Source organism: Miniopterus natalensis, chromosome 1, assembly GCF_054644295.1.
Source record: "Miniopterus natalensis isolate mMinNat1 chromosome 1, mMinNat1.hap1, whole genome shotgun sequence".
Lineage (NCBI taxonomy): Eukaryota > Metazoa > Chordata > Mammalia > Chiroptera > Miniopteridae > Miniopterus > Miniopterus natalensis.
The window spans coordinates 88,332,834-88,358,528 of NC_142081.1; the positions used below are offsets into that span (position 1 = coordinate 88,332,834).

A 25,695-nucleotide genomic window follows, 5' to 3' on the forward strand; every position below is an offset into this window, starting at 1 on the left:
TGACTTACAGTTAAGTCTTTTATCTATTTTTAGTTTATTTTTGTGTATGGTGTGAGTTGGTGGTCTAGTCTCATTTTTTTCCCATGTACCTGTCCAATATTCCTAACTTCACTTATTGAAGAGACTCTCTTTACTACATTGTATGCTCTTTCCATCTTTGTCAAATATTAATTGACCATAAAGGTGTGGGTTTATTTCTGGAGTCTGTTCTGTTCCATTGATATATATGCTTATCCTTGTACAAATACCTGGCTGGTTCGATTACAGTGGCTTTGTAGTATAGTTTGATATCCAGTATTGTGATCCCTCCAAGTTTGTACTTCTTTCTCAAGATTGCTGAAGCTATTCGGGGTCTTTTTGGTTCCATATAATTTTTTTCAAATATTTGTTATAGATCTACAAAATATGCCATCAGCATTTTTATAGGAATTGTGTTGAATCTATAAATTGCTTTGGGGAATATGGGAATTTTAATGGTGCTAATTGTTCCAATCCATGAACACGGTCTGTGCTTCCACTTGCTTGTATCTTCTTCAGTTTCTTTTTAAAATGTCCTATAGTTTTCTGAGTCAAGGTTTTTACCTTCTTAGTTAACTCCTAGGTATCTTATTTCTTTGTTGCAATGGTAAATGAGATGGTTTTCTTAGTTACTCTTTCTGAAAGGTCATTATTGGTGTATAAAAATGCCAATGATATCTCAGTATTAATTTTTTATCATGCCACTTTGCCAAATTCATTTATTAGATCTAGTAGTTTTTTTTTGGTGGAGTATTTAGGGTTTTCTATGTACAATATCATATCATCTGAGAATAATGACAGTTTCACTTCTTCTTTTCCAATTTGGATGCCATTTTTTAATTAAGATTTTTTAAATGTAGATATTATTGTAGATTTGCCCCATTTCCTTTCCCTGATGCTTTGCCCACATCCAACTACCCTGCCTCCTTCTCTTTTGTCCTTAACCATGTATTTATTCCTCTCATCTGATCACAGTGGCTAGGATATCCAGTACTATGTTGAATAACTGCGGTGAAAGGATCATCCCTGTCCTGATTCTGATCTTAAGTGAAACAATTCTAGTTTTTCCCATTCAGTATGATGCTGGCTGTAGGCTTTTCATATATGGCTTTTGTTATCTTGAGATATGATCCCTATATTCCCACTTTGCTGACAGTTTTTATCATAAATCAGTGCTGGATTTTATCAAATGCTTTCTCTGCATCTATTGATATGATCATGTGATTTTTATTTTTCATTTACTGTGTTGTATCACATTTATCGATTAGTGAATATTTTAGCAACCCTGCGACCCCAGGATAAATCCCACATGGTCAGTATGTATGATCTTTTTAATGTATTTCTGGATCTGATTTGCTAATATATTCCTGAGGATCTTAGCATCTATGTTCACCAGGGATATTGACCTATGATTTTATTTCTTTGTGGTGTCTTTATCTGGTTTTGGAATTAGGATAATGTTGGCCTTGTAAAAGAACTTGAAGACTTCCCTCTTGAATTTTTTGGGATAGTTGGAGGAGGATAAGTGTTAGTTCTTATTTGAATATTTGGTAAAATTTGCCAGTGAAGCCATCTTGTCGAGGACTTAAGTTTTCTGGAAAATTTTTTAATTACTTTTTCAGTTTTATTATTTGTCATTGTTCTATTCAGGTTGTCTGATTCTTCCTAATTCCATTTTTGAAGATTGTATGTTTCTTGACTTTGTCTTTTTTATCCAGGTTGTCCAATTTTTTGGCATATAGTTGTTCATAGTATTTTATTATTATTCTTTGTATTTCTCTGATGTTGGTTGTAACTTCTCCTCTTTCATTTCTGATTTTATTTGTTTGGGTCCTCTCTTTTTGTTTCTTGATGAGTCTGGCTAATGGTTCATCAGTCTTCTTTATCTTTTCAAAGGATCAGCTCTTTATTTCATTGACTTTTTGTGCTGGGTTTTTAGTTTCAATGTCATTTATTTCCTCTCTGATTTTTCTTATTTCCTTTCTGAGGGCAGGGAACTCTGGCAAGGGTGGGGCTTCTGGCCAGAGATAGCCGTCTATAATCTTGGAGCTTGGGGCTTTGCTGAAACATTCCTTCATTGCTTTGTTTCAGGCTGGACACTGCCAGGTGCTTACTGCTTGACCTCTGTTTAAATGAGGAACTTCAAGACTAAACAGTATGGCTCTTTTCAGTTACTGCATGAAGGAGTTAGACTAGTCCAAGTGAAAAGCAGACCTTAATGGTTATATTATGCAAGCTGTGAGATTTTTTTGTGGCAAGGAACAGAGGGAAATCCTACTCATCGCATGGAAATCCTCACTTAAGCTCTAGTGAACCAAAAACACTTAAAACCCATGAACCTTCACCTGGTCATCTTTAGCCAGTCTAATCTCTATAAGGAACTTGCATATGTTCTTACACTGGTCACCCTATAGCTGAATTACTTCTTCATATTCAAGATGCTCAATTACAGTATCATTGCAGGCAAACTTCTTAAACACCTTCACTAGTTTCTTTATATCATATCCTCAGCAATCCCTTGGACAGTAGTAAGGGTCTTCCTGTAATTTCTCTGTTGAATTCTTGTATGGATATAGTCCTCAGTGCCAGCAGGAAGCAGAACATCACCCTTACTTGCATCAACAAAGGGGTGGAAAGAGTGGAGGTTCTGGATAGTGGCTATACCATACATTCCTTTTCCTTGGTAATAACTGCCTGTGGAAGACTGCTGAGGAAGAAGGCGTGCGCGCGGGTGTGTGTGTGTGTGTGTGTGTGTGTGCGTGTGTGTTTGTACTGGAGCATTGGGAAGTGAGGGTGCTCTATGGAGGGGTTGCTGAGTCCTGGCTGGGGATCGATCACTGACTGGGCATTTTTTTATACCTTGGTCTTACAAATAGACATATTTTAAAAACTTGTTTGAATGAATGATGTTTTAAAAGAGACTTAATGTAACACATTATATGCATATTTGATGTATTTGAATTTAGTATTATTTTTATCACAGATCTCAACTTTCCACAATGGAAACTCAATTGAAAACAGGTAAAACATTTAAAAATTTATTCTTTTTCTAACCTCACCAGTTTACATAACTAATTGGTAAAAATAGCCATTCTAAATTTAGTATCATAAAATTTTTGGTTCTTATCTTTGCTTACCACATTGCACTCTTATCTTTGATTAATGATGTTAGATGCTGTCAAAATCAAAATTTTTAAGTGAAAAATTTAAATTAAGGACCAGATATAGTGTACAAACCCACAATTCCCCCCTCCCCTGCTGAAAACAGCAATTACATTTGTAGATAGTGAGAAACTGACCCTTATTTGGAAGTAATTATCATCATTCAGAGGCATGACTTTAATATATAACAGTGTATTGCTGAATCACACACACACATACTTATGTATACATGAACATAATTGAATTAATTTATACAGTTAAAACTTATAGTTTTCACTAGTGAGTCTGTTTGATTAACATATTTTGATTGAGTCACAGCCTGAGCAAGATACATTAGTGCATCAGCAAATTCTGTCAGTAAGAGTTAGGTTGCTATTCAATAAGAATAAAGTGTGTCAATGTTTCCTTTTAGTCACCGACTTGAATTATTGAGAATTCAAATTCAATGTACATGAGGCAATTATTCCTTAGCTCTATGCAGCTTATATGTAAAATTTTGGCTTTGATTGCCATACAGAGAAGAGGAAATAATTACCTAGAAGGATGTATTTATCTGCTACTTTACTACATTTTTTTTCATTTCTCTGTAGGGTTTCTCTTAGATCTTTTTAAATTTTATTTTATTGAATTTATTGGGGTGGCCCTGGTTAACAAAATTATACAGGTTTCAGGTGTACAATTCTATAGCACATTATCTGTACACTGTATTGTGTGTTCACCACCCCAAGTCAAGTCTCTATCCATCACCATTTATACCCCATACCCTCCTCCATCTCCCCATACCCTCTCCACTCCGGCAAGCACCACATTGTTGCCCGTGTCCATGATTTTTAATATTTCTAGATTACAGATCCAGATGAATTAATAATAATTAGGTAATAAATGTAATGATTAATGGCCAGAAGCCTTTAAAAGATCCATTTTAATGTCTGTTGTTATTTATATTTTTAAGAGTATATGTGTTTACTGTCACAGGAGAAAATTAAATATTGGCTTGTCACTTTACAAACTTATAGGTAGATTTCTTGTCATTTATTTTTTTACATTATAAATATGTATTATCAGTATTATAGATATTTGATAAGATATAAGAAAAATTATTAATAACTATCTTCAATATTAATGGGACTATGAACTGTGTCAAAATAGAAACAAATAAAGCCTGATAGTCTTATATTCATGTTAAGATTATGATAGAACATGGCATACTACTATAGTTTTTCTATGAAACATAAGGAAGTGTAGGCTTTGAAAATGCTAGGAAAGCCAGTAATTTATCACCCTGAAACACATGAAGTGATATCTCTTTACATAAGTTGTTTTAATATTGAACATTTAGTTGCTGGTAATGAATTTGATAGACTATATATTTGATGAATCTCAGAAAGTAAAAAGGCTTAAACAAAACTATTTTAAAGGGACTCTTTAGTCTCTATGAAGACATAGAAAGGCCATCTCAATTACTTTCCATGAGCTTTGGGGAAAAACCTTGAAAAATGATTGTGATAGTGTTACTGTGAGTTACTGCTTTTACCAGTCCCCATTCTACTTCGCTGAAAAGTCACAGTCAAGAGTGATGATGGGAAGTGAATAAATGTGGGAAAGGTTGGATGGGGAACAGCAGGCTGAGAACAATGGGGAATATAGGGCATCAGGAGCAGAAAAGGATTGTAGAATGGATATCAAATAATTCCTCTTTAAGTGGTTTTTCTCTAGAAATGTAACTTGATATAATGCTCCCTAACTTCAGGAAGAAGAGTATTTAAATTCATTTAAACTCAATTTAATTCAAATAGGGAAATGTGGATTGAGTGTCTATACTATGCAAGGCACTGTGGTAGATAATATGGAAAGTATAAAGGTGACAACTATATGGTTCTTGCCCTCAATGCAGTAATATAATAAAAATTCAAACTATTAAGAACATGGCACATTATTATTCATCAAACTTCATTTTGGGTTACTTCTTAGATTCTAATAGAATTTCTGAAATACTTTGGAAAAGTCTCTCAAACCTTCAGAGAGTGGATGGGAGCGAAGTAAGGAGATCCTACCTGAGCAGACATATGGTATTGCTTACAATAAAGTACATTTTTTTTTGCACTTTCCAACATTTAGCAATTTATTTTGACTTAGGGAATGAGTTAGTCACAAATATTTAATCAAACACAATTGCTATTAATAATTTAGTGTTTCACATCATACACGTTGTTAGCTTTTCTTAAATGATTTACACCATTGAAATTCACACCTTTAAAAAAATAAAAATAAAAATGTAAACTATTAAGTGGTTATTTTTAAGAGTCACACATCCAACCTACTTCTTTCTAAATCCCTCTTTTTAACACTTTCCCCTCAATATTAATTAAATTTGTTATAAAGGAGGAGGTGTGTCCATTTTTTCCTCCATAGATAAGATGATTAGCTATTAGATTTACTCATGCTTTTTTTCTCCCACTAAAATAATTTGTTAAATATTTTTTGTCGCCTTCATATGCCAGGTACTTTTCTGGGTGTTGGGTTTAACTGATAAATAACACAAGTGAGATTTCTTCTCTTGCGGTGTTTACATTATAGTGGGAAAGATGGACAATAAACAAGTGAAAATAAATGAACAAGAGAATTTTCAAAAGTAATAAATGAAGACAACAAAACTACCTTTCTGATAGGGTGTCACAGGAAAGGACAATTTAGATTGGGTGGTCAATGAAGGTATTGTCTATCATGAGAAGGAATTATATAATTATGGAATAAAAAACTATTAAAATATTTTGTCTCCAATTTTTACCTGAATAAACCTTCTACAAATGGAAATTTACCTTATTATTAAAAGCTCTAGAGGAGATTTTGTAATTTTTCTCAGTTAACTCTTATGCAAGGAACATATTACTAGTGATCCAAATTGTAGGCAAAAAGTACATTTTATAGAGGAAATCTTACAAACTAAGAAACAATAGAGTAAAATACCCCTTGAGCTATTATTATTCTATAGAGAGGTGCGCTTGGACTGAGCATAGATGGATTCAACAGGAGGAAGTGCTCCTGAGAGGGACTTTTTCCTCATATAACACTTTTTAAAATTACAAGAGCATTGGGATAGAGAACACCTAGTCAATCATGTAACAGAGATTCCTGGTTGAGGCAGTGGCCTTGTTAAAAAAAGGGAGCACTTGGAAGAGCAGGCACTCTTTTCACTAACATAGCTGGTATTAGTGAGAACTATATTTTCATTGAACTATCCTGGGGGCCTGCTTTGCCAAGCCACCGAAAGCGCGAAGACGGAGGGCCATCAAGGCCATCCATAAGCAAAGATTTGCCTCTCCTCTGTCCACCTCTTTGTTTTGAAGCCTCATTAATATAAGTCTCTCTGTTAGTTCTGGCAAACACCTAGTCCTGATGATAACAATTTCCACAATATTGCCTGGGAGAAGGATGTCAATAAGGTCCTCAGCTGGGTTAAAAAATTCTCATTGTAAACTCTACTTCTTGGACAACAAAGAAGACTATTTTGGAATGTCTTTTCAATATCTGCGATAAGAAAGAGAAATTTATTTGTCATCTCTCTTGACATTTCCCCTCCAATAATTTCCCAGGATTAGATATGTTCACATTTGACAAACATATCTGTTATTTCCTCTGGAGATGAGCCAGATTGTCATTTTTCTGGAGTGATAAGTTCAGCAATGACCCCAAAGTTACCATTTGCCTTTATAAGTCACTTGCTGCATCAGGAGAGGATGTCTGCAGAACCATCTGATGCAAAGACAATGTCCATTTTTAAAGTAAGTACTGAAGTCAAAGCAGAGGGTGAAAAAAGAAGGGGAACATATTATTGCTCTTGAAATAATCTTTTCCCTTACTTCCCTAATTCCAAGGTGCTTCAGAGTTCAGCCAATGCAAAGGAGCCCTTGGTATGGGAGCCTATAACTGGTAAACAACCAGGGAAAGCTGGACCAACAAGCACTGTGGAAGTGTTTAAAGAGTCTGGCTTAGAAGGCAACTAGAACAGGCTTGATGGGCAAGAGTGGTTTACGCACCTTTTAAATGAATTCTTTATTAGGCATCCTATTCCTTTATGGTAGGTGGATTTGAATAGGAACCCAAAACTATAGTAGAGATGACGGTCACACATTCTTGATTGACTTTTTCATTTCAGATAGTTTCCTTTTCTTTAAATGTAGTGTTTTTTTTTTTTCTTGTGGGCAAATACATATGAAAAATAAAGATAGAGTTTGCTACTATGTTGTTGTATCTATTTCCTTGGGCAGGTGTCTCAGAAAAGTGTGTGTATTCAGTAGTTTTATCCTGGGTTGCCCAATGGCCTGACCATGTAACTAGACCATTAGCAATGGCTCTTGAGTGTTTGTAAAACTATACTTCAGTCTAAGAGGGAGTGTGTTCTATGGCCATGAACAATGCTGGAAATTTATCGAGTTTTGAAAAATGTTCAATTCCATGGGATCTTAACTATCATTCTGGTGGGTGAATGCAGCACTCCCTTCAGATTTTATGACCTTTGAGAGAGTCTATTCAATCAGTGAGTCATACTCTCTTCTCAGGTGGAAAATCTTCTAGGCAATGGCCTTATTAAGTCAATGGTTTGGTTAAAACAGCAGAGGAGCATCCTGATCCCAGTGAGTGTGCAGCCTTATTTTATGAATTTGGCTAAGGTCTTAAGGACCAGGATTGGCCTTTGATTGGATGTGCTATCTCCCCTTTTCAATAGAATTTTTCTGAGCTTGTATCACCTTAGGACATTTTGGTTTAGAGAAGGCCCATTATAGGATAGGAATATTGGGTTGAAAAGTGAGAAAATCAGTCCCATTAGTGCCCAACAATAGGCTATTAGTCACTGCCCAAAGGGTATGTGTCATTCAGCAATAGGAGGAAATCACTGAGTTGAAAGATCCAGGAACTAAGAAATAACTTAAAGTATTGTTGCCAAAGGTTTCAGTCAGCAAAAGTTTTCTTACAGGTATGGTTAATTCCATGTGTCTGAATAATATGGCAGATATAAAGTTAAAACATGTTTTTGTGATTCTTGGAACTCTTCCAGGGCTACTTAATGTAGGGGCTTTCATTTCAAATTAGTTGCATTAATACAGATACTTTGAGGAATCACCAGGAGTACCTAAAGAAGAAAGTTATTTGTAACTGGGGGATGCAGAGCCAATAAACTTCCCTTTAAAGGATATAGAATGTACCTTTTTGATGCTCTCCAGATGATGACACTTTCTTTTCTTTCATTTATTTTTGTTTAAAATATTACAGATGTCCCTTTTCTCCCCAGTGACTCATTTCACCCCTTCCCTCTCCACACCATTGTCTGTGCCCTTGGGTGGTGCATATATGCTTATAAATTCTTTGGTTAATCTCTCCCCCTCCACCCTCCTCCCCTCCTCTATCCCTCTGAGATTTGTCTGTATGATCCATGCTTCCATGTCATTGAATCTATTCTGTTCATCAGTTTATTAAGTTCTTTAGATTCCACATATAATTTAGATCGTATGATATTTGTCTTTCTCTGCCTGGCTTATTTTGCTTAGCATAATATTCCCCAGGTCCTTCCATTTCGTCCCAAATGGTACGAGATCCTTCTTTACAGATGCATAGTATTCCATGGTGTATATGTCCCATAGCTTTTTTATCCACTGATCTACTGATGGGCACTTGGGCAGTTTCCAGATCTTAGCTATTTTAAATTGCACTGCTATGAACATAGAGGTGCATATATTCTCTCTGATTAGTGTTTCAGGATTTTTAGGATATATTCCTAGAACTGGGATCATTGGGTCAAAAGGCAGCTCCATTTTTAATTTTTGAGGAACCTCCATACTGTATTCCATAATGGCTGCTCCAGTCTGCATTCCCACCAGCAGGTTCTCCTTTCTCCACATCCTCGCCAGCACATGTCATATGTTGATGGTAGCCATTCTGACAGGTGTGAAGTGATACCTCATTGTGGTTTTAATTTGCATCTCTCTGATGATTACCTACATTGAGCATTTCCTCATGTGTCTCTTGGCCATCTGTATGTCCTCTTTGGAGAAGTGTCTGTTCGGATCCTTTGCCCATTTTTAATTGGATTGTTTATCTTCCTATTGCTGACTAGTATGAGTTCTTTGTACACTTTGGAAATTAGCCCCTTATCAGATACATCCTTGGCAAACATGTTTTCCGAGACTGTTAGGTTCCTTTGTATTTTGAGGCTGCTTTCTTTTGCTGTGCAGAAGCTTTTTCGTTTGATGTAGTCCCATAGATTTATTTCTTTTGTTTCTCTTGCCCTATGAGATGTATCAGTGAAAATTCCACGATGTGGGATGTCTGCGAATTTACTACCTATTTTTCTTTCAGGATTTTTATGGTTTTGCGACTTACATTTAAGTGTTTTATTCATTTTGAGTTTATTTTTGTGTATGGTAAAAGTTGGTAGTCTAGTTTTATTTTATTGCATGTATCTGTCCAATTTTCCCAGCACCATTTATTAAAGAGGCTGTCTTTTCTCCACTGTACGTTCTTGCCTCCTTTGTCAAATATTAACTGACCATAATGGGTTGGGTCTACTTCTGGGATCTCTGTTCTGTTCCACTGATCTATATGTCTGTTGTTGTACCAATACGAGGCTGTTTTGATTACAATGGCTTTGTAGTACATTTTGATATCTGGTAAAGTGAAACCTCCCACTCTTGTTATTTTTCTCAGGATGGATGCAGCTATTCAGGGTCTTTTTTGGTTCCATATAAATTTTTGAAATGTTTGTTCTAGATCTGTGAAATATGCCCATGGTATTTTAACAGGGATTGCATTGAATTTATAGATTGCTTTGGGTAGTATGGACATTTTAATGATGTTAATTCTTCCAATCCATGAGCATGGCATATCCTTCCTTCCACTTGTTTAAATCTTCCTCTATTCCTTTTTTCAGTGTCCTGTAGTTTTCTGAGTACAGATATTTTACATCCTTGGTTAAGTTTATTCCTAGGTATCTTATTTTTTTTAGTTGTAATGGTAAATGGTACTGCTTTTTGAGTTTCTCTCTCTGAAAGTTCATTGTTGGTGTGTAAGAATGCCATTGATTTCTGGATGTTGATTTTGTATCCAGCTACCATGCCAAATTCATTTATTAAATCTAGTAGTGCTTTGATGGAGTCTTTAGGTTTTTCTATGTACAATATCATGTCATCTGCAAATAATGACAGTTTTACTTTCTCCTTTTCCAATTTGGATACCATTTATGTTTTCCTCCTGTCTGATGGCTGTGGCAAGGACTTCCAGTACTAAGTTGAATAAGAGTGGTAAAAGTGGACATCCCTTTCTTGTTTCTGTTTTTAAGGGAAATGGTTTTAGTTTTTGACCATTGAGTATGATGTTGGCTGTAGGTCTGTCGTATATGGCCTTTATTATGTTGAGGTATGATCCCTCTATTTCCACTGTGCTGAGAGTGTTCATCAGAAATGGGTGCTGGATTTTGTCAAATGTTTTTTCTGCATCTATTGATAGGTTCATATGATATTTGTCCTTCATTTTGTTTATGTGATGTATCACATTTCTTGATTTGAGGATGTCATAACACCCTTGCATGCATGGAATAAATCCCACTTGGTAATTATGTATGATCTTTTAAATGTATTGCTGGATCTGGTTTGCCAGTATTTTAGTGAGGATTTTGGCATCTATGTTCATCAGGGATATTGGCCTGTAATTTTTTTCTTTGTAGTGTCTTTATCTGGTTTTGAAATTATGATGATGCTGGCCTCATAAAAAGAGTTTTGGAGTTTTCCCTCTTTTTGAATTTTCTGGAATAGTTTGAATAGAATAGATGTTAATTCTTCTTTGAATGTTTGGTAAAACTCACCTTTAAATCCATTTGTTACAGGACTTTTGTTTGCTGGGAGTTTTTTGATTACTGCTTAAATTTCATTAGTTGTTATCGGCCTATTCAGGTTTTCTGCCTCTTCTTGATTCAGCTTTCGAAGGTTGTATGCTTCTAGGAATTTGTCCATTTCACTCATGCTGTCCAGTTTGTTGGTGTATAATTGCTCACAGTATTTTCTTACAATCCTTTGTATTTCTGTTGGGTAGGTTGTTATAATCGCCTCTTTCATTTCTGATTTTATTTATTTGGGTCCTCTCTCTTTGTTTTTTAGTGAGTCTGGCTAAAAGTGCATCGATCTTATTTATGTTTTCAAAGAACCAGCTCTTGGTTTCATTGATTTTTTTGTATTACTTTTTTAGTCTCTATGTCATTAATTTCTGCTGTGATATTTATTTCTTCCTTCCTTCAACTTCCTCAGGGCTTTTCTTGCTGTTCTCATTCTAGTCTTTTTAGTTGTTGTGTTAGATGGTTCATTAGAACTTTCTCTTGTTTCTTGAGATAGGCTTGTACTGCTATGAACTTTTCTCTCAGGACTGTTTTTGCTGTTTCCCACAGGTTTTGGGTTGTTGTCTGTTCATGTACCTTTCTCTCACTATCCTTTCTTTTTCTTAGAGCAGACCTTTTAGCATTTCTTGCAATGCTGGTTCAGTGGTACTGAACTCCTTTAGCCTTTTTTTTTTTTGGTCTGGGAAGCTGTTTATTTCACCTCCAATTTTAAATGATAACCTTACTGGATAAAGCAATCTTGGTTGCATGTTCTTGCTTTTCATTACTTTGAGAACTTCATGCCACTCCCTTCTGGCCTGAAGAGTTTCTGCTGAGAGCTCTGATGTCAGCCTTTATGGGAGTTCCCTTGTAGGTCACTGCTTGTCTCTCTCTTGCAGTACTTGATATTCTCTCTTTGTCTTTAACATTTGGCATTTTAATTATGATGTGTCTTGGAGTGGGTCTCTTTGAGTCCTTCTTGTTTTGAACCCTCTGTGCTTCCTGAACTTGTGTGGCTTTCTCCCTCGCCAGCATAGGGAAGTTTTTTGTCATTTCCTCTATGAAGTTCTATATCCATTGCTCTCTTTTCTGCCCCTCTGGCACTCCTCCTATATTGTAAATATTCTTTTGCTTCATGTTGCTCCAAAGCTCCCTTAGATTGTCCTCATGCTTTTTAAGAGTTTTTTCTTTTTGCTGCTCTGATTTTTTTCTACCTTATCTTCTAAGTCACTTATTCTATCCCCTGCTTCATTGAGCCTGCTTTTAATTCCTTCCAGTGTATTCCTGATATCAGGTACAGTATTCTTTATTTCTGCCTGATTTTTGTTTATGTTATGTATCTCTTTTTTCATGTTTTCACTAAGTTCCTCGACCTTACCATCTAGTACCTTGTTCTCAATTTCCTTGAGCATCTTTATAACCATTACTCTGAACTCTGTTTCTGATAACTTGCTTAACTCCATCTCATCTAATTATTTTTCTGGTGATTTTTCCTTTTTTTTTTAAATTTGGGATTTGTTTCCCCCCCCCCCCCCCCTTTTGGTGGCTCTTAGCGTTTGTATCTGTATATTAAATATATTTGCGGTCTCCCAGTCTTATGGGGAGGGGTTTTGTATTGTGAGTCCAGTTGAGCTCAGAGATGGGTTTTCCTTATATTTCTGAGCTCTTTGCTCCAGGTGTGTCCCTTTTGTGAGAGTCCTTTTTGTGTATTCTTTGGACACTTCTGTTGTGGTTGGGTCCAGATTGTTGTTGACCAGTTCTTGAGAGGACTCTCCTCTCAGGTTGGCTAAACTGTGTGTCTCAGCCCCAACATCATCATGTAAGCTGTTGTACAGGTGCTGGCAAGGCTGGACAATACACAACTAAACTTCCTGGGGACAAGGGGTATCTTACAAACTATCCTGACAGTCACAATAAAAACAACTCAAGTGAAAATAGAACTGGGAGAGTGAAGGGAGAACACAAATTATAGAGTAAAAAAAAAGAGAGAGAGAAAGAAAAGTAAAGCTTAGTGAGAGAAAAGTATATTGTTAATATTGGCAAAAATTTAGAAAATAATAATAATCTAAGCTAAAATGTAAAAAATAGAGAAGCTACTGGGAAATAAAAGAGGCAGAGAAAAGATCCTGAAAGGAGGGCCACTAAAAAATTAAGGGAGAGAATAGGAATAGGATTATAGTTGAAAATGAAAAAATAAAAATACAATAAAGAGAATAACAGAAACTAACAAACAAAAAGATAGGAAGACAGAAGGGAGAAAAACAAAAGAAAGACTGAAAAGAAGAAAAAAGTTATGCCAATGGATTGAGAGGAGAGAGAGAGATAAAGTTAGGGTAGGGAGGGAGTCCAATAAGAGATATGGGGGATGCTATAGAGAAAAGCAGCAAATTTGTTGGTTATAATGATAAAATCCCAGTAATTAAGCAGGGAATATCAAGAAAATCTTGATAGTAGAATCAAGGATAAAACAAAACAAAGCAAATAAATAAAACAAAACAAAGAAATAAAAAACAAGCTAAGCCAAACAAAATTCTTTTTTTAAAAAAATTAAAATTTTTAAAAAATATATAAAATTTAAAAAGAAGAGAGAAGAAAAATGTTTTCCTTTTCTCTTTTTTGAAAGGAAAAAGAGAGAGACAAAAAAAAAAAAAGTCAGGTGAGTTTCTTCTGGGAAGCTTTATATTGTTTGTGGATGCAGCTCACTGTTTTGTGTACTGATTTCTGTTCTGCTGGGAGGTACTTGTGTATCAGCCAATGTGAGGAGCTGTCTTGGTTTGGCTCTGGTGTCCTTCCGTAGATGGTTGGTCTGAGGCTCTCTGTGGACCACCTCCTCTTGTCAGCTATTTTGCAACCTTGTAGTTGCCTGGTCTTACTCCAGAGTCTTCTGTAGAGTCTTTAGGGTGAAGGATGGCTAGTGTAGCTCTGGATATCACTCCGCTTACTTAGAGTTTTCACTGTCAAGCACTCACTGTGAGGGCGTTACTCTTTGCTCCACAGCGAGCTCCTCTGTCTCTACCCTATCCTCTGATTCTAGTTCCCCATGCACTGACCTGCTGCAGTTTCAGATTGATTTCAGTCTGTTGACTTTTCTGTATGGGCAGTTTTAGCAGCCTGGACTCAGTGGGTTCAATTAAAAAACATTCCAGTGAGCCTTTTGCCTGCCCAGCCACCAGCAGTGGTTTTCAGCTTCCAGCTCCCAAACAACAGTCCCTGAGAGTCTTATTCTTGTAATGACCCTCCTGTGAGCTGTTCTCCCTTCCCTCTCAGGACTGTGCCCTGCGGGGATATCTGGGGCATCAGTGAACTGAACCAGCCCCTTTCCTGTTGGGGGTGGTGCTCCTCAGCTGCTGGAGAGGCAGACGTGCTCTGCCCCTCCCTTCCCAGATCTGGTTGAATGGTCCCATCAGGCATGCACCTAAAACACTCTACTATGGAGACACAAATCCCAGCTCCCACTGGGCTGTCTGCCCAATGCAAGCCAGGAAGGTGGGAGCCAGTTGAGAGATCAAAATCTCAAAAACACACAAAGCAACACACAAGCAGAGAATCTGCCCTGCAAGGTCCTGCACCCAGAGCACCAGGGCACCCAGCAGGAGGGGATACAAAGTCAACTGCACGTAGGTCCCCTGTCTCACTGATCTCAGTATAGCTGAGGTAGCTCCACACACACTACCATGGCCCTTCTCAGTGCTGGTCAAAAATCCCAAACTCTCCCACCAGGAGGTCAGGGTGGAAGGGCTCTCTTCCCTTTTCCTGCACCACACAGATTAAATGCTTTCTGGAGCTCAACACAGTTCCTTACAGGAAGGCAGAGGGTCCCTGTATGTGGCTTCCCATTGCAGATTTCTGGTCCCTTACTGCTCGGCTGCCCCACACTTTGGGACAGCCTTTCCTATGGTCGGCACCCTGAGCATTAGACTCTGGTCACAGCCGCCATTAGCAGCTTTGTTTTGCTAGGAAGGTACTCTTCCGTCCCTTCGCTAGCACACCACTCCCTTGGGTCCCTCTGCCCTCTGCACAGGGCATTCCTTCCCTTCTCCTCTGCTCAGGGTTTGAGATCCCTGCTTTTGGATGCCAGTCCACACTCCCAAGGGGAGGGAACTTTGCAATCTCTAAGCCTCAGGGGATCAGAGCCCAACACAGGCTTCAGGGGGAACTCCCCCTTTCTATACCCGCCTCTCTTACCAGACTCTGTGATGTTTCTTCAGTGCTCCCTATTTGAAATATGTCCACTCAGGTATATTTCTCTGGTTTTTCCAAGCTGGTTACATAGTATTTTAGGAGTAAATCGAGTCCTTGGCTGGGAGCAGGGGTACGCCGCTGCTTCGCACAGTGCTGCCATCTTCCCTCTTCCCCTTTCTTTTCAAATTCACTTGAAGGACAGTGATCTGTATTGTTTTCATTTAAATTTATCTTTAATTAGAGGTGCCTAGAAAACAAGCAGTACTTCTTTAGTGTTGACTACTGTCCTCAGTGTAATAGGATATCTGGCTATTTCTAGCAGTACACATTATGCTAGGTTTTGTTCCACCATGCCTTCAGGTGTTGGAGGTTTGTTTTTTGTCACGTGTTGCAAAATCAGTGCTCCCATTCAGTAATTAAAACTTGGAACATATTTTTCCCAAATCATACTCTATTTTCATCCAGACTTTTTTTGACTAAAAGGGTTGGTATATACAAGAAGAAAAAAAAAGATTTTTTCAGAAAAACTCCCCCTTCCCCATTTTTTTCTTTTTTTTTCTCTTTTTCTTTTTTACAATTTAAAGAGAAAGATACATTGTGTTCAAAAATTGGCCAGAAAAGATCCTGAATTTTCATTAATTTCAAAACAGGTTTATTTTACCTCCCACCACTTTTGTTCTGATCATTTGCCCAGTGAGCAGTCTAGAAAAAAAGTCAATTCCTTTTTGAGAATGGCTGTATTTAATGGTCAAACTGCCTTATTAAGATGTGTATATGAGGAGAAAAGTGAGTGAAATAGTCAGGCAATCAGTCAATTGTTGCAAACTGCAATTAATCCACCAAGTCAAACACAGTATCAGTAGACATCCAGTGAAGAAATTGACAGTCTGATCTCTTACGAATGGGCAGAGTGGGCCACAGTCTGAGATGTACCCTAATTTGCAACTTTCAGCAGGGATCATGGGTTAGGAATGCAGTCAATTTCTGTATACATCAGCAGCTGTGGACATTTATGCATGTGACCCAGATGGTCCTGCCTACATCCATGATGCTTTTAGAATTTAGGGCCTTAAAAAGAGGAGTCCTAAAACTGGAACCTTCCCAGAGTTTAATTGAGCCTATGTCTGCTTTCTGTTCTTCAGAACAACCCATGCTAAGGTTAAAACAGCCCATAGCAGACAGTATCAGGCTTTAGCTGAGAGTCAGGTCCAGACAATTAGGATCTGTGAAATAGCTTTTTCTTTAATTTATTATTATTATTATTATTTTTATTATTATCAGTAGAAAGCTGAGATGCTATATGTTAAATTGGTTTAGACATGGCAAATTGATGCATTTCTGACCAGTGAGATATGAAAGAAGTCTCTTACAGGCTTTGGAAAAGGTTTCCTTTCTTAGAAAGAGAAAAACAGGATGAGTTTTCTTTCAAAGTTTTCACAAGGAGGTGAAGCTGAACTGCTATAGCCATTGTGTCACTATTAATAGAGCTAGGTTGAGGACAAAGCTTATGTGCCAAGGATGACTGAGGGGAAAAAAGCTGTATTCTTTTTAAAAAATTGTTATTATTAAGAGTATTACAGATGTCCCGCATTTCCCCCCTCCGCTCAGCTCCTGCCACATCCCAGGTCTTCACTACACTATTGTCCGTGTACGTGGGTTATGCATATATGCATATAAGTTCTTTGGTTAATTTCTTAACCCCTTCCCTCTGAGATATGTCAGTCTGTTCCATGCTTTTATATCTCTGCACTTATTTTGTCTGTCAGTTTATTCTGTTCAGTAGATTCCATCTACAAGTGAGATCTTGTCTTTCTCCAGCTGGCTTATTTAGCTTAGCATAATAATACCAGGCCCATACATACTATCTCAAAGGGTAAGATATCCTTCTCTTTTACAGCTGCATAGTACTCCATGGTGTAAATGTACCACAGCTTTTTTATCCACTCATCTACTGATAGGCACTTGGGCTGTTTCCAGATCTTAGCTATTTTAAATTGCACTGCTATGAACATAGAGGTGCATATATTTTTTCTAATTGGTGTTTCGGAAATCATAGGCTATATTGCCAAAAGTGGGATCACTGAGTCAAAAGGCAGTTCCATTTTGAATTTTTTGAGGAATCTCCATACTGATTTCCACAGTGGCTGCACCAGTCTGCATTTCCAGTAGCAATGTACTGTTTTCCCTTTTTCCTATATCCTCACCCGCACTTGTAATTCATTGATTTACTAATGGTAGCCATTCTGGCCTGGTGTGAGGTGATATCTCATTGTAGTTTTAATTTGCATCTTTCTGATGATTAGTGACATTGAGCATTTTTTCATAAATCTCTTGGCCACCTGTCTTTCCTCTTCAGAGAAGTGTCTATTCAGGTCCTTTTCCCAGTTATTAATTAGATTGTCATCCTTTTGTTGAGTTGCGTAAGTACTTTATGTATTTTGGAAATTAACCTATTACAGATATATTAGAGGTGAATATGTTCTCCTGTACAGTGGGTTCCCTTTTCATTTTGAGAATGGCTTCTTTCACTGAGCAGAAAATTTTTAGTTTGATTTGTTTATTGTTTCTTTTGTTTCTCTTGCCCTAGGAGATGTATCAGAAAAATCCTGCTACTTGAGATGTCTGAGATTTGACTACTTATGTTTACTTCAAGAATTTTTATGGTTTCAAAACTTACATTTAAGGCTTATTGATTTTGAGTTTATTATTATGTATGGTGTAAATTGGTGGTCTGGTTTCATTTTTTTGCATGTACCTGTCCAATTTTCCCCACACCATTTATTGAAGAGACTGCCTTACTCCATTGTATGCTCTTTTCTTCTTTGTCAAATATTACTTGACCATAATGGTGTGGGTTTATTTCTGGAGTTCCTGTTCTGTTCCATTAATCTATCTATGTGCCTGTTCTTGTGCTGATACCAGGCTGTTTTGATTATAAATGCTTTGTAGTATAGTTTGATATCTGGTATTGTGATCCCTCCAACTTTGTTCTTCTTTCTCAAGATTACTGAGGTTATTCAGGGTGTTTTTTGGTTCCATATAAATTTTTGGAATATTTGTTCTAGCTCTGTGAAATATGCTTATGGTACTTTAATAGGGATTGCATTGAGTCTATGGATTGCTTTTGGTAGTATGCACATATATTGGTGTTAATTCTTCCAATCCATGAATGCAGTATATGCTTTCACTTGTTTGTAACTTCCTCTGTTTCTTCTTTCAGTGTTCTGTAGCTTTCTGTGTATAGGTTTTTTACTGCTTTGGCTAGGTTTACTCCTAGATACCTTATTTTTAAATTGTTGTTGCAATGGTAAATGTGACTTTTTTTGTTTCTCCTTCTGGGACTTCATTATTGGTGTATAAAAATACCATTGCTTTCTGGATGTTAATTTTGTATCCAGCTACATTGCTGAATTAATTTATTAAGTCTAATAGTTTTTTGGAGGTGCCTTTAGAGTTTCCTATGTACAATATCATGTCATCTGCAAATAATTACTGTTTTATTTTCTCTTTTCCAATATGGATGCCTTTTATGTTTTCTCCTTGTCTGATTGCTGGGGCTAGGACTTCCAGTACTATGCAGAATAAGAGTGGTAAAAGTGGACATCCCTGTCTTCTTCCTGTTTTTTAAGGGAAACACTTAGTTTTTGCTCATAGAGTATGATGTTGGCTATAGGTTTTTCATACATGGTCTTTATTATGTTGAGGTATGTGATCCTTCTTTTCCCACTTTGCTGAGAGTTTTTATGATAAATAGTTGTTGGATTTTAGAGAATGTTTGCTCTGTACCTATTGATATGATTATCTTATTGATGTGATATTTATCTTTCATTTTGTTTATGTAATATATCACATTTATTGATTCATGAATATTGTATGAGCCCTGCATCTCCAGGATAAATCCCACTTGATTATTGTTTATGATCATTTTAATATAATGCTGAATCTGGTTTGCTAATGTTTTTTTGAGAATTTTAGCATATATGTTTATCAGAGATACTGGCCTATAATTTTCTTTCTTTGTAGTGTCTTTATATGGTTTAGGAATTAGGATAATGCTGGAATCATAAAAAGAGATTGGAATGTACCTTTACACTTTCAACACCCGATAAAGCTAAGCCAGCTGAGGTGGACAGGCAATTCACTAAACACAAGTTTAGTCTTCCAAGTAGTCTGTGGCCTCCCAAAAAAATGCCCTCCGAGTTTGTTACGGTTTCTATTCCTGCAACTTGTGGTATCAAAACCACTTCTTGGAGTTTTAAAGTGCTGCCAGGATAAGTGTACTTCCTCCTTCCATGAAAAAGAAAGACTGAAAATCTTCCCTTCTTTTGAATTTTTTTGGAATAGCTTGAGGAGGATTATTTCTTCTTTGAATGTTGGTAAAACTCCCCTGTAAATCCTTCTGTTCCTTGACTTTTGTTTGCTGGAATTTTTTTGATTACTGCTTCAAATTGAGTAGATGTTATCAGCGTATTCAGGTTTTCTGATTCCTCTTGATTGGGTTTTGGAAGATTGTATGTTTTCAGGCATTTGTCCTTTTCACCCAGGTTATCCAGTTTGTTGACATACAGTTGTTCATAATATTTTCTACAATTCTTTGCAATTCTGCAGTGCTGGTTGTTGCTCACTTCTTTCATTTCTGATTTTACTTTATTGAGTCCTCTCTCTTTGTTTGTTTCTTTTTTAAAAAATTTATCTTTACTATTGAAAGAATTGCAAATGTCCCCCTTTTTTTCCCAATGACTCCTTCTACTCTGCACCCTCCTCTGCCCCAGGCCTTCACTACAAAATTGTCTGTGTCTATGGGTTATGCATTTATGCATATAAGACCCTTGATTAATCACTCCTCCATCCCCCCCCCGCCTTACCTCTGAGATTCATCAGTCTGTTCCATGCTTCTATGTCACTAATCTATTTTGTTCATTAGTTTATTTTGTCCTTTAGATTTCACATATGAGATCATGTGATATTTCTCTTTCTCTAATTGGCTTATTTAGCTTAGCATAAATAAGCTGCTAAGGTCCATCTATGCTGTCCCGAGGAGTAAGAGATTCGTCTCCTTTACAGATGCATAGTATTCAATGGTGTAAATGTCCCACAGCTTTTTTATTCACTCACCTACTGATGGGAACTTGGGCTGTTTCCAGATCTTAGCTATTGTAAATTGTGCTCCTATGAACATAGGGGTGCATATATTCTTTCTGATAAGTGTTGCAGATTTCTTAGAATATATTCCTAGAAGAGGGATCACTGGGTCAAAAGGTAGCTCCATTTTTATTTTTTTGAGGAACCTCCATACTGTTTTCTATAGAGGCTGCGCCAGTCTGCATTCCCACCAGCAGTGTACTAGGGTTCCCCTTTCTCCACATCCTTGGCAGCATGTGTCATTTGTTGATTTGTTGATGGTAGCCATTCTGACAGGTGTGAAGTGATACCTCATTGTAGTTTTAATTTGCATATCTCTGATGATTAGGGACATTGAGCATTTTCTCATGTGTCTCTTGGCCATCTGTATGTCCTCTTTGGAGAAGTGTCTATTCAGACCCTTTATCTGTTTTTCAATTGGATTGTTCGTCTTCCTCTTGTTGAGTTGTATGAGTTCTTTGTATACATTGGAAATTAGCACCTTGTGAGATGCATCCTTGGCAAATATATTCTCCCATATCATGGGGTTCCTTTGTATTTTGAGGCTGTTTTCTTAAGCTGTGCACAAGCTTTTTAGTTTGATATAGTCCCATTTGTTTATTTTTTTCTTTATTTCTCTTGCTCTAGGAGTTGTATTGGTGAAAATTTCACTATTTGAGGTGTCTGTGACTTTACTACCTATGTTTTCTTCTAGGATTTTTATGGTTTCATGACTTACTTTTAAGTCTGTTATCCATTTTGAATTTATTCTTGTGTATGGAGTAAGTTGGAGATCTAGTTTCATTTTTTTGCATGTACCTGTCCAGTTTTCCCAGCACCATTTATTGAAGAGACTGTCTTTACACCATTGTATGCTCTTACCTCTTTTGCCAAATATTAACTGACCATAATGGGTTGGGTCAATTTCTGGGGTCTCTGTTCTGTTCCAATGATCTATATGTCATTATACCATTACCAGCCTGTTTCCATTACAGTGGCTTTGTAGTATAGTTTGATATCTTTTAAATTGATCCCTCCATCTCTGTTCTTCTTTCTCAAGTTTGCTGCAGCTATTTGGGGTATTTTTTTGGTTCCATATAAATTTTTGGAATATGTGTTCTACTTCTGTGAAATATGCTGTTGGTATTTTAATAGGAATTGCATTGAACCTATAGATTGCTTTTGGTAGTATGGACATTTCAATGATGTTAATTCTTCCAATCCATGAGCATCTTTTCATTTGTTTATATCTTTCTCTATTTTTTTTTTTTTTCAGTGTCTTGTAGTTTTCCAAGTATAGGTCTTTTACATCTTAGGTTAAGTCTATTACTAGGTATTATTTTTTTAGTTGCAATGGCAAATGGTACTGTTTTTTCAGTTCCTCTTTCTGGTTCATTTTTGGTGTATAAAAATGCTGTTGATTTTCAGGTGTTAATTTTGTATCCTGCTACCCTGCTGAATTTATTTATTAAATCTCGTAGTATTTTGATGTGACCTTTAGGATTTTCTATGTACAATAGCATGTCATCTGTCAATAACGGCAGTTGTACTTCCTCCTTTCCAATTTGGATACCTTTAATTTTTTCTTCTTGTCTGATCACTGTGGCCAGGACTTCCAGTATTATGTTGAATAAGAGTGTTGAAAATGTACAACCCTGTCTTGTTCCTGTTTTTAAGAGAAAAACTTTTAGTTTTGGCCCTTTGAGTATGATGTTGGCTGTAGGTTTGTCATTTATGGCCTTTATTATGGTGAAGTAGAGGTTTTAGCAAAAATGGGTGCTGGATTTTATCAAATGCTTTTTCTGCCTCTATTGGTATGATCATATGATTTTTGTCCTTCATTTTGTTTATGTGATGTATCACATTTATTGACTTGTGAATATTATACTAGCCTTGCATCCCTGCAATAAATCCCACTTGGGCAAGGTGTATGATCTTTGTAATGTATTGCTGGATCTGATTGGCAAATATTTTGTTGAGGATTTTAGCATCTATGTTCATCAGGGACATTGGTCTACTATTTTCTTTTTTAGTAGTGTCTTCATCTGGTTTTGTAATTAGCATAATACTGGCCTCATAAAAAGTCCTTGGAAGTCTTCCCGCTTGAATTTTCTGGAATAATTTGAGTAGAATCGTTGTTAATTCTTTTTTAAATGTTTGGTAAAACTCTCCTGTAAATACATCTGGTCCCAGACTCTTGTTTGCTAGGAGTATTTTTATTACTGTGTCAGTTTCCTCAGTTGTTTTAGGCTTACTCTGGTTTTCTGATTCTTCCTCATTGAGTTTTGGAAGATTGTATAGTTCTAGGAATTTGTCCATTTCACCCAGGTTTTCCATTTTCTTAGCATATCGTTGCTCATAGTATTTTCTTACAATTCTTTCTATTTATGTGGTGTCAGTTGCTATATCACCACTTTTATTTCTGATTTTATTTATTTTGGTCCAGTTAGTTTCTTGGTGAATCTGGCTAAAGGTTCATCAATCTTATTTATCTTTTCAAAGAACCAGCTCTTGGTTTTATTGATATTTCGTATTGTTTTATTTTGTTTGTTTCTATGTTGCTTATTTCTGCTCTGATCTTTATTATTTTCTTCCTTCTACTTCCTTTGCACTATTCTTGCTCTTCTCTTTCTAAGAGTTTTAGTTTTAGTGTTAGTTTTTGAAAGCTTTTTAGGTATGCCTGTAATGCTATGAACTTTCCTATCAGGACTGCTTTCATTGTGTCTTACAGATTTTGGGTTGTTTTCTGTTCATTTTTGTTTTTTCCAGGAACTTTTTTGATTTTTTCCTTTATCTCCTTGGTAACCCATTAATTGTTTAATAACATTCTATTTAGCCTCCATGTGTTTGAATATTTTGAGTTTTTTTTTTCTGTTGTTGATTCCTTGCTTCATTCCACTGTGGTGTGAGAAGATACTTGATATCATTTCAGTCTTATTGAAGTGAAGGAGACTTGCCTTGTGCCTGAACATGAGGTCTATTTTTGAGAATGTTCCATATGCACTTGAGAAGAATGTGTTTTCTGCTGCTTTGGGATGAAATGTTCTGTAAATGTTAATTAAATAAATTAGATATAGTGTGTCATTTAAGGTCTCATTTTCCTTGATTTTTTGTCTCGATGATCTATCCATTGATGACATTGGGATGTTAAAGTCCCCCCACTATGATTGTATTGCTGTCCATCTCTCACTTATAGTCTACCTAGAACTTTTTTATATATTAAAGTGCTACTGTTATTGTGTGCATATATTTATAAGGGTTATATCTTTCTGTTGGCTCGATCCCTTTCGTATTATGTAGCGACCTTTTTTGTCTCGTTATGGTTTTTATTTTAAAGTTGATTTTGTCAGAAATAACTATTGCTACCCCAGCTTTTTTTTCATTTCCATTTGCTTGGAATATTTTTTTCCATCGCTTTACTTTTAGCCTGTGTGAATCTTTTGCTTTCAGGTTGGTCTCTTGTATGCCTGATACATATATGGGTCCTGTTTCCCTATCCATCCAGCTACCTTATGTCTTTTTATTGGAGCATTTGTTTCATTTACATTTAATGCTACTCTTGATATATACTTATTTAATGTAATTTCCCCCTTTTATTCTAATGTGCCTTACTCTATATTTCTCCTTCTTCAAGCACTCCCTTGAGCATTTCTTTTTTTTCCTTTCTTTTTAATTAATTAATTAATTAATTTATTTATTATTTATTATTTTTTATTTTTTGTTTATCTTTATTGTTGAGAGTATTACAGGTATACCATTTCCCCCCCCCCAGTTGATCCCCTCCACTTCCCTCCCACCCCTTTCCCAGGCCTTCACCCCATTATTAACTGTGTCCATGGGTTATACATATAACTTCTTTGGTTAATCTCTTCCCACCCTCCACCCCCCTTCCCTCTTTCCCCTGAAATATGATTGTCTGTTACATGTGTCAATGTCTCTGGATCTATTTAGTTCATCAGATTCTTTTGTTCATTAACTTCTTGTTAAAGAAGACCCTTCAACATTTCCTGTAGTGCTGGTTTGGTGGTGATGAACTCCTCTAGCTTTTCCTTGTCTGAGAAGCTCTTTATTTGACCTTTAATTCTAAATGAGAGCTTTGCTGGGTAGAGCAATCTTGGTTGTAGTTCCATGTTTTTCATCACTTTGAATATTTCTTGCCACTCCCTTCTGGACTGCAAAGTTTCTGTTGAGAAATCAGCTGACAGTCGTATGGGTGCTCCCTTGTAGGTAACTAACTGCTTTTCTCTTGCTGCTTTTAAGATTCTCTCTTTGTCTTTAACCTTTGGCATTTTAATGATGATGTGTCTTGCTGTGGGCCTCTTTTGGTTCCTCTTCTTTGGGACCCTCTGTGCTTCCTGGACTTGTAAGTCTATTTCTTTCCCCAGGTAGGGGAAGTTTTCTGTAATTATTTTTTCAAATAGGTTTTCAATTCCTTGCTCTCTTTCCTCTCCTTCTGGCACCCCAATAATATGAATGTTGGGCCTCTTGAAGTTGTCCCAGAGGCTCCTTATACTATCTTCATATTTCTGGATTCTTTTTTCTTTTTGCTCTTCTGGTTGGGTGTTTTTTGTTTCCTCATGTTCCAAATTGCTGATTTGATTCTCAGTGTCCTCTACTGTTGATTCCCTGTAAATTATTCTTCATTTCAATTTGTGTAGCCTTCATTTCAAATTGGTACTTTATTATGTTATCAATTTTCTCAGTTATTTCCCTAACAGTCTGCTTAAACATCCTTATAACCAAAATTCTGAACTCTCTGTTAGCTTGCTTGGATCTGTTTCATTTAGTTCCTCTTCTAGAGATTTCTTCTGTTCTTTCCTTTGTGACATCTTTCTTTACCTCCACATTTTGGCTGCTTTCAGGTGTTTGTTTCTATGTAGTAGGTAGAGCTGCTATGTCTCCTGGAATTTGTAGAGTGGCTTTGTGTAGTAGGTGTCCTCTAGGGACCAGTGGCTCAGCCTCCCCAGTCACCTGAGCTGGGCCTTCTAGGTCCTCCCCTGTGTGGGCTGTGTGCACTGTCCTGTTGTAGTTGAGCCTTGGTTGCTGTTGGTGTCCCTGGGAGGAACTGACCCCCAGTGAGGACCAGCTGCAACTACAGCCAGAGAGCAGAGAGCTGCTGTGCTGGGGACACCCTTATGGATCAGGATTTACTTCAGTGGAGCTTTGGTGTTCACCAAGTGCACCCCTTGAGTGTCATTCATGGATGCGGTAGGGTTGTAATCCAGTGTGGTAGAGTCTGATCACCAGGTGCACTCTCTCTAGGGCCTCCAAGGAGGTGCAAAGTCAGCCTCTGCCAGTGCCTTGCCCAAGGCCACCCAGCATGAGCTATACAGCAAACCATAGTTGGCTGC

At 36.9% G+C, this 25,695-nt stretch overlaps 1 pseudogene; it reads right to left on the reverse strand.

Moving 5' to 3' along the window:
- Window positions 1-2,342: 2,342 nt before the first annotated feature.
- Window positions 2,343-2,689, reverse strand: LOC107524414 (eukaryotic translation initiation factor 1 pseudogene; annotated as a pseudogene).
- Window positions 2,690-25,695: the final 23,006 nt, after the last annotated feature.